The sequence below is a fragment of the Diabrotica virgifera genome, chromosome 9, assembly GCF_917563875.1.
Source record: "Diabrotica virgifera virgifera chromosome 9, PGI_DIABVI_V3a".
NCBI classification, from domain to species: domain Eukaryota; kingdom Metazoa; phylum Arthropoda; class Insecta; order Coleoptera; family Chrysomelidae; genus Diabrotica; species Diabrotica virgifera.
Window position 1 is genome coordinate 163,580,268 of NC_065451.1, and position 17,058 is coordinate 163,597,325.

Consider the following 17,058-nt stretch of genomic DNA (forward strand, 5'->3'; position numbering starts at 1 on the left):
CAATTGGAAGTTCTGTCCGACAAAATACATCTGACGTTTTCGAAGTCGGAAGTTCCAAATTTTTAACCTGTTCCACCATTAAAACTTTCCCTGTTCCAGTGTTCCCATATATCAAAGTTTGTCCGAGTAGACACCGTTAAACTATTAATAAACTATTAATAAATTTTCAGCTTGCTATTAATCAACTTTTTTCTTATGCGGGATCCAGACCTATCTCGTTAATTTTGCATTCAAAGAAAATATGATTCAAATATCTAACCGAAACATCATCACAAAAGCAAACTGATGAATTAACTATTCCTAATTTGTGCAGATAATAAATAAACATTAGAGATTAATAATAAAAAAGTAAAATAAAAAAAAGAAAAAATTCATTACCTTAAATTAAAACATACTCTGGAAACTTATACAAATGGTTAGTTTGTCTTTCCTGTAACAAACGTATTTATTTTAATCAAAGACCCCACTCTAACGCTGTCAATGCTACTTCTCCAGGGGCGTCATTTGACAGGGGGCAGGGGGGGCATTTGCCCCCCCTGACCCTGAAATTTACAAAAAATAGATCAATTTTGTATTATGTTTGCATATAAATGTATTGTATATATAATGCTTGCCCCCCCCCTATCAAAATTTCAAATGACGCTCCTGTACTTCTCCCCAATCAATTTACAATTTCTTCAATTAACATTGAAATAAAGCTCGCCCTAACTACAGTCCGTCTAATTTACTTACCGTTTCACGTCATTAAATACGCCAGAGATCTAAGTTGACATAGTTGCCAAAGTATAAAAGTCCTGAATCCATTTTAAATCAAATAGACCACATAATTATTGTAAACGTGGATTATACAACAAAACAAAATAATATTCAATGTAAATAAGTAAAAACTTAAGAAATAGAGAACAATAATTAAGTTACAATCTTCTAAGATTTGCAGTGCAAGCGCTTTTGCACTGCATTATTAATAATTAAAAACGACTCCGAACTCTTGGCAGAAGCCGGTAGGTTTCTTTGTGTGTATGTCTACAATAAAAACTAAAAAAGTTGTCAGATACCTGGATTATTCTAACTCGTGATAAAATTAGGTGAAATTTATAATTTTATAGTAGAGGATCTTTTTATGGTAAAGCAAATAATAAAAACAGTACATATAATATAACAGATACTTATAGTAGAGAATATAAACAAATATGAAGTGTCATCACCGCAACTGTCAAATAAATGTTACCAATTTATTCTAAAATGTCACCTTCGTTCGATTACAGTAACAGTGTGTTCCGCACAAAAGTGCTTCATGAAAACGCTTTATAATCCATTTATACAAATTAAATGAAACATATTATTGTGTATTTCTTTAGGTTAGCATTAATAGAAATCTTCAAATATTATTTCTACGCGTATATAATAAAATATGTTTAGTGGCTGTAATTCAAGTGTACTCGCCAAAGTGATTCTAAAAAAGAACACACCTACCGCTTAAATATTTCGTGTTGGTATCATGCAACGTCACAGGCTGTGACGCGGATGACGTGCAACGGTTAGTAAATTAGATGAAGTATATGTAATAATGATATGTTTTACGACTATTAATAAAAAATTAAAAATATTTAGCATAATATTTAATTTAAGTAGCTCATTATCAACAAGCATATAGCAAGAAGTGTGATAAGATTGGCACATAGAACCTAATGAAGAATTATCGTCAGATCATTCACCAATTATTGCAGCAATAATGACAAATCAATCAGAAAAATGTCCACCTCCAAGATTAACGAATAAAGCAACGAACTGGAATATTTTCAAAAAATCCTACAAGGAGAAATAGACCTAAAAATCCAACTAAATTAACCACACAATTAGAAATAGCAATAGAAACACTAACAAAACAGATCCACGAAGGTGCATGCGAATCTACAAAACATAATTTTGAATGAAAAGAGTTCCATAAGGATTGTCCAACAGTAATAAGAACAAAAATATTTAAAAAACGAGAACTTCTTAAAAAATGGCATCAAACTCGTTCACCTCAAGCCAAAATGGAATTAAACGGAATGTGTAGAGAAATAAAAGAACTATTAAAACAACATAGCCACACCAATTTTTAATAATATTAACTAGAAAATTTGACACCTAATTCAGATAGCGATTACTCATTATGGAGGACCACAAATAAGCTGAAGCGGCTACAAAACCAAATTCCACCTATCAGAACAGAATATTTAAAATGGTTAATGACAGATCAGGAAATAGCAGACGCTTTCGCAAAACACCTAGAAAACACCTAGAAAACGTATTTCAGCCACTAATAAACAGAGCTAATGAAGATGACGACATCTATGAATATTTAGATAGTCCTAATCAAATAAATCTACCACCCAAATGGGCAACTCCTAATGAAGTAAACCTCAATAAAAAGAAGTCGCCTCGACATGATCTGATAACGGCCAACATATTAAATAACCTACCTCGAAAAGGAATAGTAAGTTTAACACAGATCATCAACTCGATACTAAGAACAGGCTACTTTCCTGTACAATGGAAGTTATCAGAAATTATTACGATTAGGTAGATAGAAAAAGCATTTGATAAGGTCTGGCATCAATGATTGTTATTTAAATTGAAGAAAGAAATCTCTCAGTCACTTAGTCGCTATATACAATACTAAAAACATACCTCGAAGACAGGCTATTTTATTCAAGATACGAAGAAAGTGTGTCTAACATTCACAACATAAATGCTGGGGTCCCGAAAGGCAGCGTCTTGGGACCAATTCTCTACACAATCTTTACAGCTGATTTCCCAACTGGAGAAGAATCTACAATCGCAACATTCGCAGATGACACTGCAATTCTGGTAAAAAAAACCCAGATCCCATACAGGCTGCTGAAATATTGCAACAAAACATATATTTAATTAAAATATGGGCTAAGAAATGGAAGATAAAGATAAAAGAAGCAATAGCAGTTAACGTAATATATATTCACTAAATGTCACAAAGAAACACCGAATATCCTAATGCATTACAAGAACATTCCTAAAAATGATACTGTAAAATATCTTGGATTATACCTTGACAAGGGGTAACATGGAGAACACACATCTGGATGAAGAGGAAGCAATTAGGAATGAAATTCAAAAAACACTACTGGTTACTCGACCGAAAATCCACATTATCTTTATTTAACAAAATATTAATATAAAAAGCAATCATCCGGCCCATCTGGACATACGCGATTGAACTGTGGGGAACTGCCGCAGGCAGCAACCTAGCAATACTGGAGCGATTTAAATCCACGGTTCTTCGTGCCATCACAAATGCTCCGTGGTTCATTCCAAATGCAGACATTTACAGGGATTTGAAGATGGAGACAATGAAGCAGATGATCGTCAAATTCAGTGATAAATATTTCAAACGACTGAAAGTCACCCAACGAATTAGCAGTAAATTTATTGGACAACTCTAGACAACTAAATAGACTGAACATTAGAACTCCTCTTGACTTACCATTTAGAAAATACTCACACCCAAACTTATATGGAATCATCTGATATTTTTTATTATTTCGTGCGGATTTAAAAAAACGAACACACGAAGTCAAAGAATATTTATTTTAAAGCAATTTATGAATAGTCACAAATACATAACAATTAAATAAAACAATAAAGTATTTAAACAACAAATTGAAACTAGTTGTTTTAAAGTCAATAGCATCAAAAATTTCAATGTAAAACTAATGATTTTAAATTTTTTTTATTAATTTTTTTTTGTTTTTTGGTAGTCAGTGTTATCACCTCTACTCCTTATGCAAGCTTCAGTTTGCGGCGGCACGCTCCTAATCAGATTATCAACATTTTGTTGTTGTAGGTTGCTCCATTCTTGAAGAATGGAGCAACCTAGCAAAGCTTGTACTAGCTGTGCGGTGTTTTGTGGATGTTGTTTCTTTTAAGCATATCCCACAAATACTCAATAGGGTTAAGCTCGGGTGAGCAAGCAGGCCACTCCAAACAAGGGATACCTTCTACTTCAATGATGTCTCTAGTCATTCTAATGGTATGTGGAGGCCCATTATAATGCATGAAAATTAAATTCTCTCCTGTTGCACCTCCCCAGAGCTTAACTACAGGTTATCAACATACCTGTGAGCAGTTAACGTTGATTGGATGAAAATTAAATGAGTTATTTACGGATCACAATTCCTCTACAGAACATTACACTTCCCCTTTTATATTTGTGAACAGATCTGACAGTTTTCGTTCTTGCTTGTCTCTATTTTTCCTTTATTTTTCGCAATAATAACAAGTTTTTTTGAAAGAAATAAATATTGTTTTGAAATACATGGTGATTCCATATAAGTTTGGGTGTGTGTAAGTGTTTTAATGTGTTTAAAGTTTTAAGTGAAAATAAGTGCAGTGGCGTAGCGTAGTGGGGGCGGCAGGGGCGGCCCGCCCTGGGCGGCACTTGTTAGGGGGCGGCAAAATTTACCAATAAATAATAAAAATATTTTATAAGTATTTGAACCATTTTATATTTTTATCGTAACTACAAATTCGGACCGATTGAAAGGAGCACGGAATTTTTCATTACTTATTATGTGACGAATTCGGGGAATTCCTTTGCTTTGAATGATATTTTGTAGCGACTGGCAACGTCTATATGACTTGTGGGAATTCCTCGTTTGTGACTAACAATCATCACAACTTTTTTCGGCACTTTAGAACGTTGCTATTCTTTTTTTCCCTCATCGACACATCGTTGGGAAGTTCTGATAGCAGCTACAGGCAAAAGAAGGATTCCAGACACGCGGTGGAGTGCAAGAGGCGATGCCGTAAATGTGACATGGCATCATTACAAAGACATTCTCGCCACTTTGGAAAAACTGACAGAGGCAGGTGAAAGCTTAAATACTAGGACAGATGCAGGTGCTTTACTAGTTTCGATCAGTCATTTTCCTTTCTTTGTTTTTTGGGTCTGTGGCAACTGGTGCTACATGAAGTGAATGATGCACAAAAATATTTACAAACAAGGGGACTTGACATATAAGATTGTGCGCTCATAAGATATTGACAGAGAAAAGAGAAGAATGGGCAAATGGCGCTGTAGGTTATGCAAAAATATGTGTAAAGAACTTGGAATTTCCATAAATCCTCGAAGGCGCATAACAAGAAAGCATATTTTTGATGCCGGAACTAAAGGTGCTAACTTTTCTTATGAAAATGAGTTGAGACGAAAGCTGTTTTCTTCATTAGATAGAGTTGGTGTAGAAATTCGTGAGCGGTTTCAACAGCTCACAACAGCAGAATTTAACGGATAAGTTTGTTTATCTAACGTCGGCTATATTATTAGATCCAGACAACACTGAATGTAGAAATGTAGAATGTAGACTACGCATCTGACGAAATTGACGAGCAGGGTTTCAAGCTATAAAAACTAACGACTGCGGATTTTCGTTGCTGCTACAGCCAACAAAATTGATTAATGCAGACTCATTTGAATTATTTAAATTTATTGTTATATCCAAGCTGGAAGATACTCTGCCCAATATTTTAATAATATTCCGAATATTTTTCACAGTTGCTATAAGCAATGCCAGCTGTAAAAAGAGTTTTTCAAAATTGAAATTGATTAAAAAATATTTAACATAGACAATGAGTACTCTAAGACTAACTAATTTGGCTATTTTGTCTATTGAGAAAGAGATGTGTGATGCGATAGACATTGACGGTGCAATAAAAGACTTTGCTCTTAAAAAAAGTAGACGTATAAATTTTTAATTGAAGACGGAAGTTTTGTTTTTAATTCTAACAAATACTCATATTACTTTTCAATAAAGTTAAAAATATAACATTATATAGTATCGTTTCTAGTTATAATTAAAAATTGATTTTATTTAATTTTGTCGATCGTCAAGGTGTACCTAATCTTAAGTGATAGGTACTAAGCTATATCAATGTATCTAATTGGTTAAAGTAAAAGAATTTTTGTAAATAAACGTGATTGTAAAACTTAGATAAACTTTTTTTATTTAAAATCCAACCAGTATAATGCAAAATAATGACGACTTTTCTCACCGAAAAGTTCTCTTGTATGTAATGTATAGTATACAATAAATTAAAATACCTAAATAAGAGGGCGGCAAAATTGTCTTCCGCCCCGGGCGGCCGACACTCACGCTACGCCACTGAATAAGTGACTTAGTTTAGTTATTATCTAGTAATAAACCCACTAGGAGTTGATAGTCATTGGACTAAAACTCTTCTTACACATGTTCGTTTAACAAACATGCTTAGTGTTACTTACTGTGATGTAACAGATTGTATTTCAAACAAATAAAAAAATTTCAATTAAGACCCCTTTCTAACGCTGTCAATGCCACTTCCCCTCTTTTAATAAATCAATTTACAATTTCTTCAATTAACGTTGAGATAACACTCGTCCTAACTATGTAATAACGATATGTTTTTACGACCATTAATAAAGAATTAAGAAGATTATTTAGCATAATATTTAAGTAACTCATTATCAACAAGCATATAGCAACAAGTGTGATAAGATTGGTGGTCAGTATCTATCTATTTTTGGACTAGATAAACGAGTATATTTATAGTGGAATTTTTGTAACAAAAAATTTTGGTTGTCTTTACATGCTGATAAAGATCTTTAAACGTGTATTATAATTAAAGACCGGATTATATGTTTTTTGCATATCGATAACCATCAAAGATACAATCAAACGCTTCAGGATGTGGACGAATTATGATAATTAAAGGCGTTTGACACTAATTTAATTTTACATATTTAGAATATTTTCGGTTTTTTAACATATTTTGATGGTTTGAACATATATTCGACCGTTTGACATATTTTGGCATATTTTTGATATATTTTGGCATATTTTTAACATATTTTGGCATATTTTGACATATTTTTGGCTGTAAACAGCTTGACACAGTTAACCATGTAACAATGGTTAGGTTTATAAATGATGCATTCATGAACTTTTTCCTTCCCGACATTGTTCCAGCTAACAAAATCTTGCTTATGGTTTCCGATGCTGCGTCATACATGGTCAAATCTGGCCAACAACTAAAAGTTTTATATCCCAATTTAATTCATGTGACGTGTTTGGCGCATGGTTTAGACAGAGTGGCGGAAGAAATTCGAAATTCATTTCCTACGTTTAATAGTTTAATTAGCAACGTAAAGAAAATATTTTTAAAATCGCCTTTAAGGATTCAGATATATAAAGAAAAATTACCAAGTACTCCTTTGCCACCGGAGCCTATAATCACAAGTTGGGGAACGTATATTTAAAAGCTGCCTGTTTTTATGCGGTTACATTTTCTCCCTATAAAAGAACTAATTTTATGTTTTGAAGAAACAAATATTGGTGCGATTTCAAAATGCAAATCAATTTTAGAAAACAGATCACTGCACAATGAGCTTTGTTTTATTAAATTATGAATTTGTTTATAAAACCATCCTCAATCTTGAAACTGAATCGTTTCCACTACAAAAGTCCCTTAATTTAATTCAGAAATTTAAGGAAAACGCTGAAGAAGTTTCTGGAAAAATTGGACAATCAATAAATAAAAAATGGATTGAAACTTTACAGAAAAATAGTGATTTCAAATTATTATTACAGGAAGCAAACCAAATTATTTGTGGCGATTTTGATGTCAATACCAATTTAAATGCGGAGATTGTTAATGTTATAAAATTTGCACCAATCACATCACTTGATGTTGAACAAAGATTTTCAACATACAAATTACTACTAACGGATAGGCGACATAATTTTACTATTGAAAATATTTAAAAACATTTGATTGTGAATTGTTTTTATAAGAAGGAATAAAATGTAGAAACGTAAGTAATAGTAACAGGTACTAGATAGGTATACATTTGTATATTTAGGTAAATTTTGTTAATATATGTACTTACTATTATTTAATAAAACTTTTATACATTTTTTAATGCACATTTTCTTGGTACTTTAAAATGTTTTTCACATATTCCACATATTTGGAACATATTTTAAACTTTTAGGGAATATTTTCAACATATTTTACTCATATTTCAGACATATATATGCACATATTTCAGTCAAAACAGGAACATATAATCCGGTCTTTAATTATAATGCACCTCAAAAATACATAACAATACCGTAACAGTTGTGTAGTATTAGTAAAGATTACCTATAAATAGCTAGCAATAGATTTTTTATATTAATCTTTCATATTTAGGCCCGGTCTTGACTTTATTGTAAAATAATGTATCTCATCAAATAAAATGTGCATTAAAAATACCTTCAGGGAGTCTATATAAAGTGATCAAGACCAAAAATCGAGATTGTGATAATAGACCAGGGCGCATCTGTAAAAATATTTGGACATTTGGACGTTGAGAGGTGACTCAAATTTTTTTGCAGAAATTGCTTAAAAATAACTCAAATAATAATATTTGAGTTATCCTCCCTCTCAAAAAGGTCCGGAACATTGTTTAAATAATCAAAATGTCAAAAAATTAAGGAAAAATTCGATTTTTTTCTTGGTTTTTTGATTATAACTTTAAAAGTATTCATTTCCGAGAAAAATTGTACTGACATAATAGTTGTGTAATTAAATTTCCTACAATATAGAATTGGTTAAAAGATTAAAAAAGAGTCACCCTTGTTGCAAAATAGCATTAATTGCGAAAAAACCATACAAAAACAAGTGTTCGCATTTTACGTTTTTCAACCATTTATGCTACACTTAGGACCTTCATATTTCACCCACAAAAACTTTATGATACAGTTAAACAATACTGTAAATTTCATTAGGATCGGTTTAATATATTTTGCAAAATAAATTTTGCAATCCAGCTTTCGCAAAAAAAATTCAATTTTTCAAAATGTTACAGGACTGAAAATAAAGCAGATTAGATAGCAAGTTGAAATTTTTTTGATTATAGAAGTGTACTGTACCTTTCATTAGCAATTTGCAAAACTAAATTATTTATATGGGAAATAAGCCATAATTAAAATGAAAAAAATAATTAATATAAATAATTAATCATAAAAATGCCACAAGGAAATAGCTTCAGAACAACATTGCAAAACTAAAATCGATTAACTACCTCGGCGTCAGAAATTTTTTAAATAAACATTAATTATTGGTGCTACGCGCAGGATAGCGGATAGTTTGCTCTGATTGGGCATTCCAATGACCTTTGATAATGATTGATACATTTTAATTTTTATTACATTTCGATATAAATAAATAAATTTGTTTATTGCAAAATAAAGACACATGCTCTATCCATTGAAATAACACTTTTTCCACCTACCTCTACCGAAAGTATACTTTTCCGGACCTGATTGTAGGGAGCAAAGTTGTACTTTTCCTCCCTAGGGAGGAAAAGTAAAAGTGACGTCATGGTATTTCATTCATGAAATGTAACTTATTGACGCCCTGTACAATATCTATTTTCTATTACGTAAGTTTCTATACATTTTAACGTTTATTCATAAAACACTCTGTATTTTGCAGAATGGTAAAAAACAGTAAATTGTTATTTTGATTTAACAATGTTTACATTATTAATTTGACTTATATTTGACAGTTGACAGTTATATTGTACGTACTTGTTAGTTTTAGTTCTAATAAATTTTGTTGGTTAGTTATATAAATAAATTAAGTAAAAATGAAAAAATGACTTGTTATTTGAGGAAGGTGGAAAAACCATATGTATAACATGGGAGTAAAGTGCCTTTTCCTCCCTTGAATGATTACTGCCCTCCGCTACGCGTCGGGCAGTAAACTTCATTCTCGGGAGGAAAAGTAGCACTTTCCTCCCTTGTTATACAAATAGCTATTTTAGCAAAAACTTTCTTTTTTCATATATTTTAACTTGGAGAATAAAAGTTTATCATTTTTAAACATATGAAATTGTTTAAACAATATTTCACAAACAATAATAAAATTAGTTTGATTTTTGTGGAATTAAAATATTAAAATACAACAAAATATAGAGTAAGACAATAATATATTAGATAAAGATTGGAAGAAATTTTGGTGGAAATCAACTTGTGTGAATCGAACACCGCTGTCCTGCGCGTAGCACCAAAAATTAATGTTTATTTAAAAAATTTCCTGACGCCGTTGTAATTAATCGATTTTAATTTTTCAGATTGCAAATGAAAGGTACTATACACTTCTATAAGCAAGAAAAAATTCAACTTGCTATCTGCTTTATTTTCAGTCCTGCAACATTTAAAAAAAATGAATTTTATTTGCGAAAGCTGGATTGCAAAATTTATTTTGCAAAATATATTAAACCGATCTTAACGAAATTTACAGTGTTGTTTTACAATATCATAAAGTTTTTTTGGGTAAAATATGAAGGTCCTAACTGTAGTATAAATGTTTGAAAAACGTAAAATGCAAATACTTGTTTTGGTATGGTTTTTTTCGCAATTATTTCTATTTTGCAACAAGGGTGACTACTTTTTAAATTTTTTACCAATTCTATATTGTAGGAAATTTAATTATGCAACTTTTATGTCAGTACAACTTTTCTCAGAAATGAATAGTTTTAAAGTTATAATCAAAAAACCAATAAAAAAATCGAATTTTTCCTTCATATTTTGACATTTTGATTATTTAAACAATGTTCCGGACCATTTTGAGTGGGAGGATAACTTAAATATTATTATTTGAGTTATTTTCAAGCAATTTCTACAAAAAAATTTGAGTCACCTCTCAACGTCCATCTCAAAACAGATGCGCCCTGGACTATAATGTGGGTAAAGTTAGCAGCAGTATTTTATAAGGCTGAATTCAAACCAAGACTATAATTTTTTGCTAATTTATTGCGGAAAGAAAAAAATTATTGCTGTAGTCGTTTACGAGAAACAATAGGTGCTGCTAACTTTACGGTAAAGCTAGCAGCACCCTAGCTATTAGCTATATCTCGACAAGGAAAAGGAGTACACGGCCCATCTTGGCGGCATATTTTATTGCTAATTAATTGCTGCGGATTGGTACATTGAACAGTCTCCAAAAACTACCCCATCATCCCCTAGCACAGAACTCACCCTTGAAAAAATTATGAAACTAGAAAATTTAACTGCAGAGAATTAGATGCTAATTTATTGCCACGGAAAGATTTAAATCGTTCATTGCTGTAGCCGTTTCCGAGAAACAATAGATGCTGCTAACTTTACGCTAAGCTTAGCAGCACTATAGCTATATCTCGGCTATATCTCGAAAATAAATTTGAAGGAATATCTAACTGGATTTATTTGTTCATTATATTTTCGGGGGTGAATTTTGCACTAGGGGATGATGGGCTAGTTTTTGGCGATTGGTCCATGTACCAATCAGCAGCAATTAATTAGCAATAAAATATGCTGCCAAGATGAACCCTGTACCCCTTTTCCTTGCCAAGATATATAGCCATGGAGCTGCTAGCTTTATCGTAAACTTAATAGCACCAATTTTTTTCTAAACGGGTACAGCAATAAATTTTTTCTTTCCGTAATAAATTAGCAATTAATTTCCTGCAGTTGAATTTTCTCGTTTCATAGAAACTATGACATGACGAAGTAGTTTTTGGGGATTGATCAGTGTACAAATTACCGGAAATTAATTAGCAATAAAATATGCCGCAAAGATGGGTCCTGTAGGTACCCCTTTTCCTTACCTTTCAGTGTAATCAATAATCAGAATACATAACCACTGTCGTGGGTATCTTCATTTGGATTGTAAGTGATAGCTGGGTTAATTGCTTCGATTTGATATTCACGCATCCAACATTCTTCTATTACCTTTACACATTTCCGCGCACTTTTTACCCAAATGGCAGGAGTAGCAGTATTCAATGCTTCTTGCCATGTTTCCAAAACTGCTGCGTCACTTTAACCGTTACGGACAATATACTGAGTTATCATAGTGAGTTTTGCATATTCCCAAATATGTTCAACAGGATTGAATTCACAATGGTAATGGGGCAGTCTTAACACATTATGTCCTATATTAACCTATATTATAATTTTTAATCTTTTTTTGCTAACTGTAGTAATTCCGGCTTGAAATAGTCCTGAGGGAATAAAATATTTTTATTCGTTAACCATCCTTTTATTTTTCCGAATGGTATGGGACATTATCCAAAACTATAACAGATGTTTCATGTAAACGACGACTGGAAAAAAGTATAGTATGCACGATCTATAAAAAAGAAGACAAACTCCAGGGCAAACACTACCTTGGAATTTCTATACTATGTACAGTATATTATAAAGTCCTCATGTATATTATAAACTAGCGGCTCCACGAAAATATTATTGGAGAGTATCAGACGGGCTTTAGATGGGGAAGATCGACAATGGATCAAATATTTACAGTCAAGCAGGTCTTGAGCAAATCATGGGAACACGACATTGATGTTCACAACGTGTTTGTAGATTTCAAACAGGCATACGACTCAGTCAAAAAGGACAGACTATACTATATATTGGCTGAATTGGCAATACCATATAAGCTAATTCTAATTAAGTAATCTGATTCTTAATGAGTCATTAGCTAAGGCTAATGACTCATTAAAGCCACAATGGATGAAACTCAGGCATGTGTACGAATACAAAACCACCGAACAGACTTTTTCAAAATCCCGCAGGGACTGAAGCAGGGAGATGGGCCGGCTCTAATATTGTTAAACCTAGCACTGGAGTATGCAGTTAGGCAAATGTAAACTGGACGAGGAAACCTACTGACCAACTGAACGGTTCAACTAGCCGCTTATGTCGATATTAATATTATGAGTACAAAATCAACAGGAGCACAGGAAACATACGCAGTCAAAAACGCAAACGAAAAGGTTAGGTCTGGAAATTAACATAGAAAAAAACAAAAATAATGATATAGGCGAGAAGAAATAAACATTATACCTACATGAAGATGACATTAAAACTGTTGTAAAGTTTACATACCAGGGAGGAGAAATATATGCCGACGGATCAGAAGATGTAGAAATACTGAAAAGAATAAGGCAGGCAAACACAGCTTATTTTGCCCTCTCCCATATATTTCGGTCTAAAACTATCTACCGAAATACAAAGATGAGAATATATTATAAAACAATAATTTCGACCAATAGCATACTATGGCAGTGAAACATGGGTCCTGATAGATTAGGACTAATCTGTAAAAAACGTGTATTTTTGGATGTGGGCATTCGTATTTTTGCAGATAAAGTTAGGTGACACTTTCAGTAATAATAATTGACTTATGCTCCTTCTCAAATATGCCCGGAACATGAATAAAAAAATTTAAATATTTAAAAATTTCGAAAAACATCGATTTTTTTTTCTGCTTTCTTTGCTTATAACTTTAAAACGATTCATTTTGGAACAAAGTCGTATAGGAATAAAACAAAGATAATTAAATTTTCTATCAGATAAGATTGGTTAAAAATGTCTTTAAAACGGTTCGTTTTGGAACAAAGTGGTAGAGAAATAAAATAAAGATAATTGTATTTTGTATGATATACAACTGGTCAAAAATGTCTTAAGGTATTACCTTTTCTGCAATATAGCAATAAATACAAAATAAGGGGGCAAAATACGCCTGTTGTTATTCAATGTTTCTTAACCACTTTGTTGGCACTTAGAACCTCAGTAATTCGCTTAGAAAATTCTTATAACTTACTTAAATGGTCTACAAAATTTCATTAAAATCGACCTAATAGATTTTGCATAATAAATTTGCAATGTAAATGTTTTTAAAAAAGTTAAAATTTTTTAAAATCTTTCTGAACAAAAAGTAGACCATTTAAAAGTTGGCTAATTTTTTTACATATAAAGAGGTGCTCTACCTATCTAATACACTTTACAGAATTAAAATCGGATTATTTAAGGGGCCTCAGCAATGTTTTAAAGTTACAAACAATTTTTTGGCTTATAAACAAATTTTTGTAGTTGTAATTAGTAATAGTTTTGTTTTATAAACAAATGTTTAATTATAAAAAAATTAATTTTTAGCAATGCAAATAATTAAAACCGGTATAATTTGACTTAGACTTTCAAATGCTGTCAGCCGAATTGCTATTTTAGTTTTTAATCAAAAGTTATTCTCGTTCAAAAATTGCAATTTTTTGATTTTTTGAATGTTCCACCGCGTTTATCACGAAAACTATGCATCCTGCGAAACCTACGAAAAAACTTGAACATTTTTTGCTTAGAGTTACCCAAGAAATACAAAAAATGTTTTATTTTGCGAAAAATCTATGTTATGTAATTCCTCAAGTTCTTTGTTTATAACAATCTTATCGACATCCGGATCAACTGTTACCCAAAAAATTCGTGTTCTACGGGTCAAAATACATAAAAAACTTGGGTAAGTCCATCTAAATAAAGGAGTCCGTAGCACCCCCTCCTGGACACAGCACTAATTTGTTTATAAGCCAAAAAATTGTTTATAACTTTAAAATATTGCTGAGGCTGCTTAAATAATCCGATTTCAATTCTGTAAAGTGCATTAGATAGGTGGAGTGCTTCTTTATATGTAAAAAAGTGACAATTCTTTGTATGTTCTAGTTTTTGTTGTGCAACATTTTAAAAAAATTTAATTTTAAAAAAAAAATTAGATTGCAAAATTATTATGCCAAATCTAGTAAGTCAATTTTAATAAAATTTGGTGGACGGTTTTAGCACATTACAAAAAGTTTCTAAGCGAATTAGGAAGTAAAAAATAAAACTGTATACCATTTTTATTCAGTTGCAATGCGAAGGCAAAACAATCTTACTTTTCAATTAGAATACGGAGTGCAGTCCAGTCCCTTGAATCGCGATTTTCGGCTCTTATTGGAGCCTTCATCGGAAAGAACGTAGGCCCTGTTCTCCATATTTTAACTGATTCGCATCGAGAGGTTTTCCCACCCATTGCAACTGAAGTGATGATAGCAGGTGGCTAGCGCCATCTGGCATTGAAAGACGAAATAGTTTTCAATCCTAATAGTAAATTATTAATATTGAAAATATTAAAAATATTACTAAAAGATTTTTAAATTAACAAACTTATTGGTACACTTTCCTGGTGACACCTCCAAGACTTCTACAATTTGCAAGTCAAATGGATGCTGCAGTGAAGACGAGAGGGAAGGAATTCTACACTATGCAATTCACATCCCCCGTCTGCAGCTGGTAAAGTTCCAACGGAAAAATGCACCTAGTTACTCTACGGAGTAATACGACTATAAAATAAAAATGTATACCATTTTTATTCAGTTGCAATGCGAAGGCAAAACAATCTTACTTTTCAATTAGAATACGGAGTGCAGTCCAGTCCCTTGAATCGCGATTTTCGGCTCTTATTGGAGCCTTCATCGGAAAGAACGTAGGCACTGTTCTCCATATTTTAACTGATTCGCATCGAGAGGTTTCCCACCCATTGCAACTGAAGTGATGATAGTAGGTGGCTAGCGCCATCTGGCATTGAAAGACGAAATAGTTTTCAATCCTAATAGTAAATTATTAATATTGAAAATATTAAAAATATTACTAAAAGATTTTTAAATTGAAAACTTACTGGTACACTTTCCTGGTGACACCTCCAAGACTTCTACAATTTGAAAGTCAAATGGATGCTGCAGTGAAGACGAGAGGGAAGGAATTCTACACTATGCAATTCACATCCCCCTCTGCAGCTGGTAAAGTTCCAACGGAAAAATGCACCTCAATGCAGTAATATTTTTAATATTTTCAATATTAATAATTTACTATTAGGATTGAAAACTATTTCGTCTTTCAATGCCAGATGGCGCTAGCCACTTACTATCATCACTTCAGTTGCAATGGGTGGGAAAACCTCTCGATGCGAATCAGTTAAAATATGGACAACAGTGCCTACGTTCTTTCCGATGAAGGCTCCAATAAGAGCCGAAAATCGCGATTCAAGGGAACTCCGTATTCTAATTGAAAAGTAAGATTGTTTTGCCTTCGCATTGCAACTGAATAAAAATGGTATACATTTTTATTTTATAGTCGTATTACTCCGTAGAGTAACTAGGTGCATTTTTCCGTTGGAACTTTACCAGCTGCAGACGGGGGATGTGAATTGCATAGTGTAGAATTCCTTCCCTCGCGTCTTCACTGCAGCATCCATTTGACTTGCAAATTGTAGAAGTCTTGGAGGTGTCACCAGGAAAGTGTACCAATAAGTTTTCAATTTAAAAATCTTTTAGTAATATTTTTAATATTTTCAATATTAATAATTTACTATTAGGATTGAAAACTATTTCGTCTTCGTCGAATTAGGAAGGTTCCAGGTGTAACCTAAGTGATGGAAAAACATTGAATAAAGACAGGCTTGTTTTGCCCCCGTATTTTATATTTATTGCTATTTTGCAGCAAGGGTGTTAAATTAAGACATTTTTAACCAATCGTATCTGATATAAAATTTAATTATTTTTGTTTTATTCCTATACGACTTTGTTCCAAAATGAATCGTTTTAAAGTTATAAGCAAAGAAAGTAGAAAAAAACGAAACTTTTTGAAATTTTTAAATATTTTATTTTTTTTTTATTAATGTTCCGGGCATATTTAAGAAGGAGCATAAGTCAATTATTATTAACGAAGTTATCACCTAACTTTATCCGCAAAAATCCGAATGCCACCTCTCACATCCACCTAAAAACAGATCCTTCCTGGTCTATGAAAGAAACATCCAAAAACAAACTCGACACAATTCGAAAGGAAAGTACTGAGGAAAATACTAGGACCTGTGAGAGAAAACGGAATCTTCATCATTCGATACAACAACCGCTTTGTCAACTTTATTAGGACCTATATATACCTCTGTCAGACTTCATCAGAATACAGAGATTGCAATGGTCCGAACATGTGATAAGAATGGGAGAGGATAGGCTAGCAAAAAGAGCACTGGACGCTAGAATGCAGGGAAAGAGACCTGTTGGAAAGCCAAGAAAGCGCTGGGAAGACACAGTAAGCAGCGACGCACAAGCACTTTTAGGAGTCCGTGTATGGAGAAGAGCAGCCACAGACAAACAAGGATGGA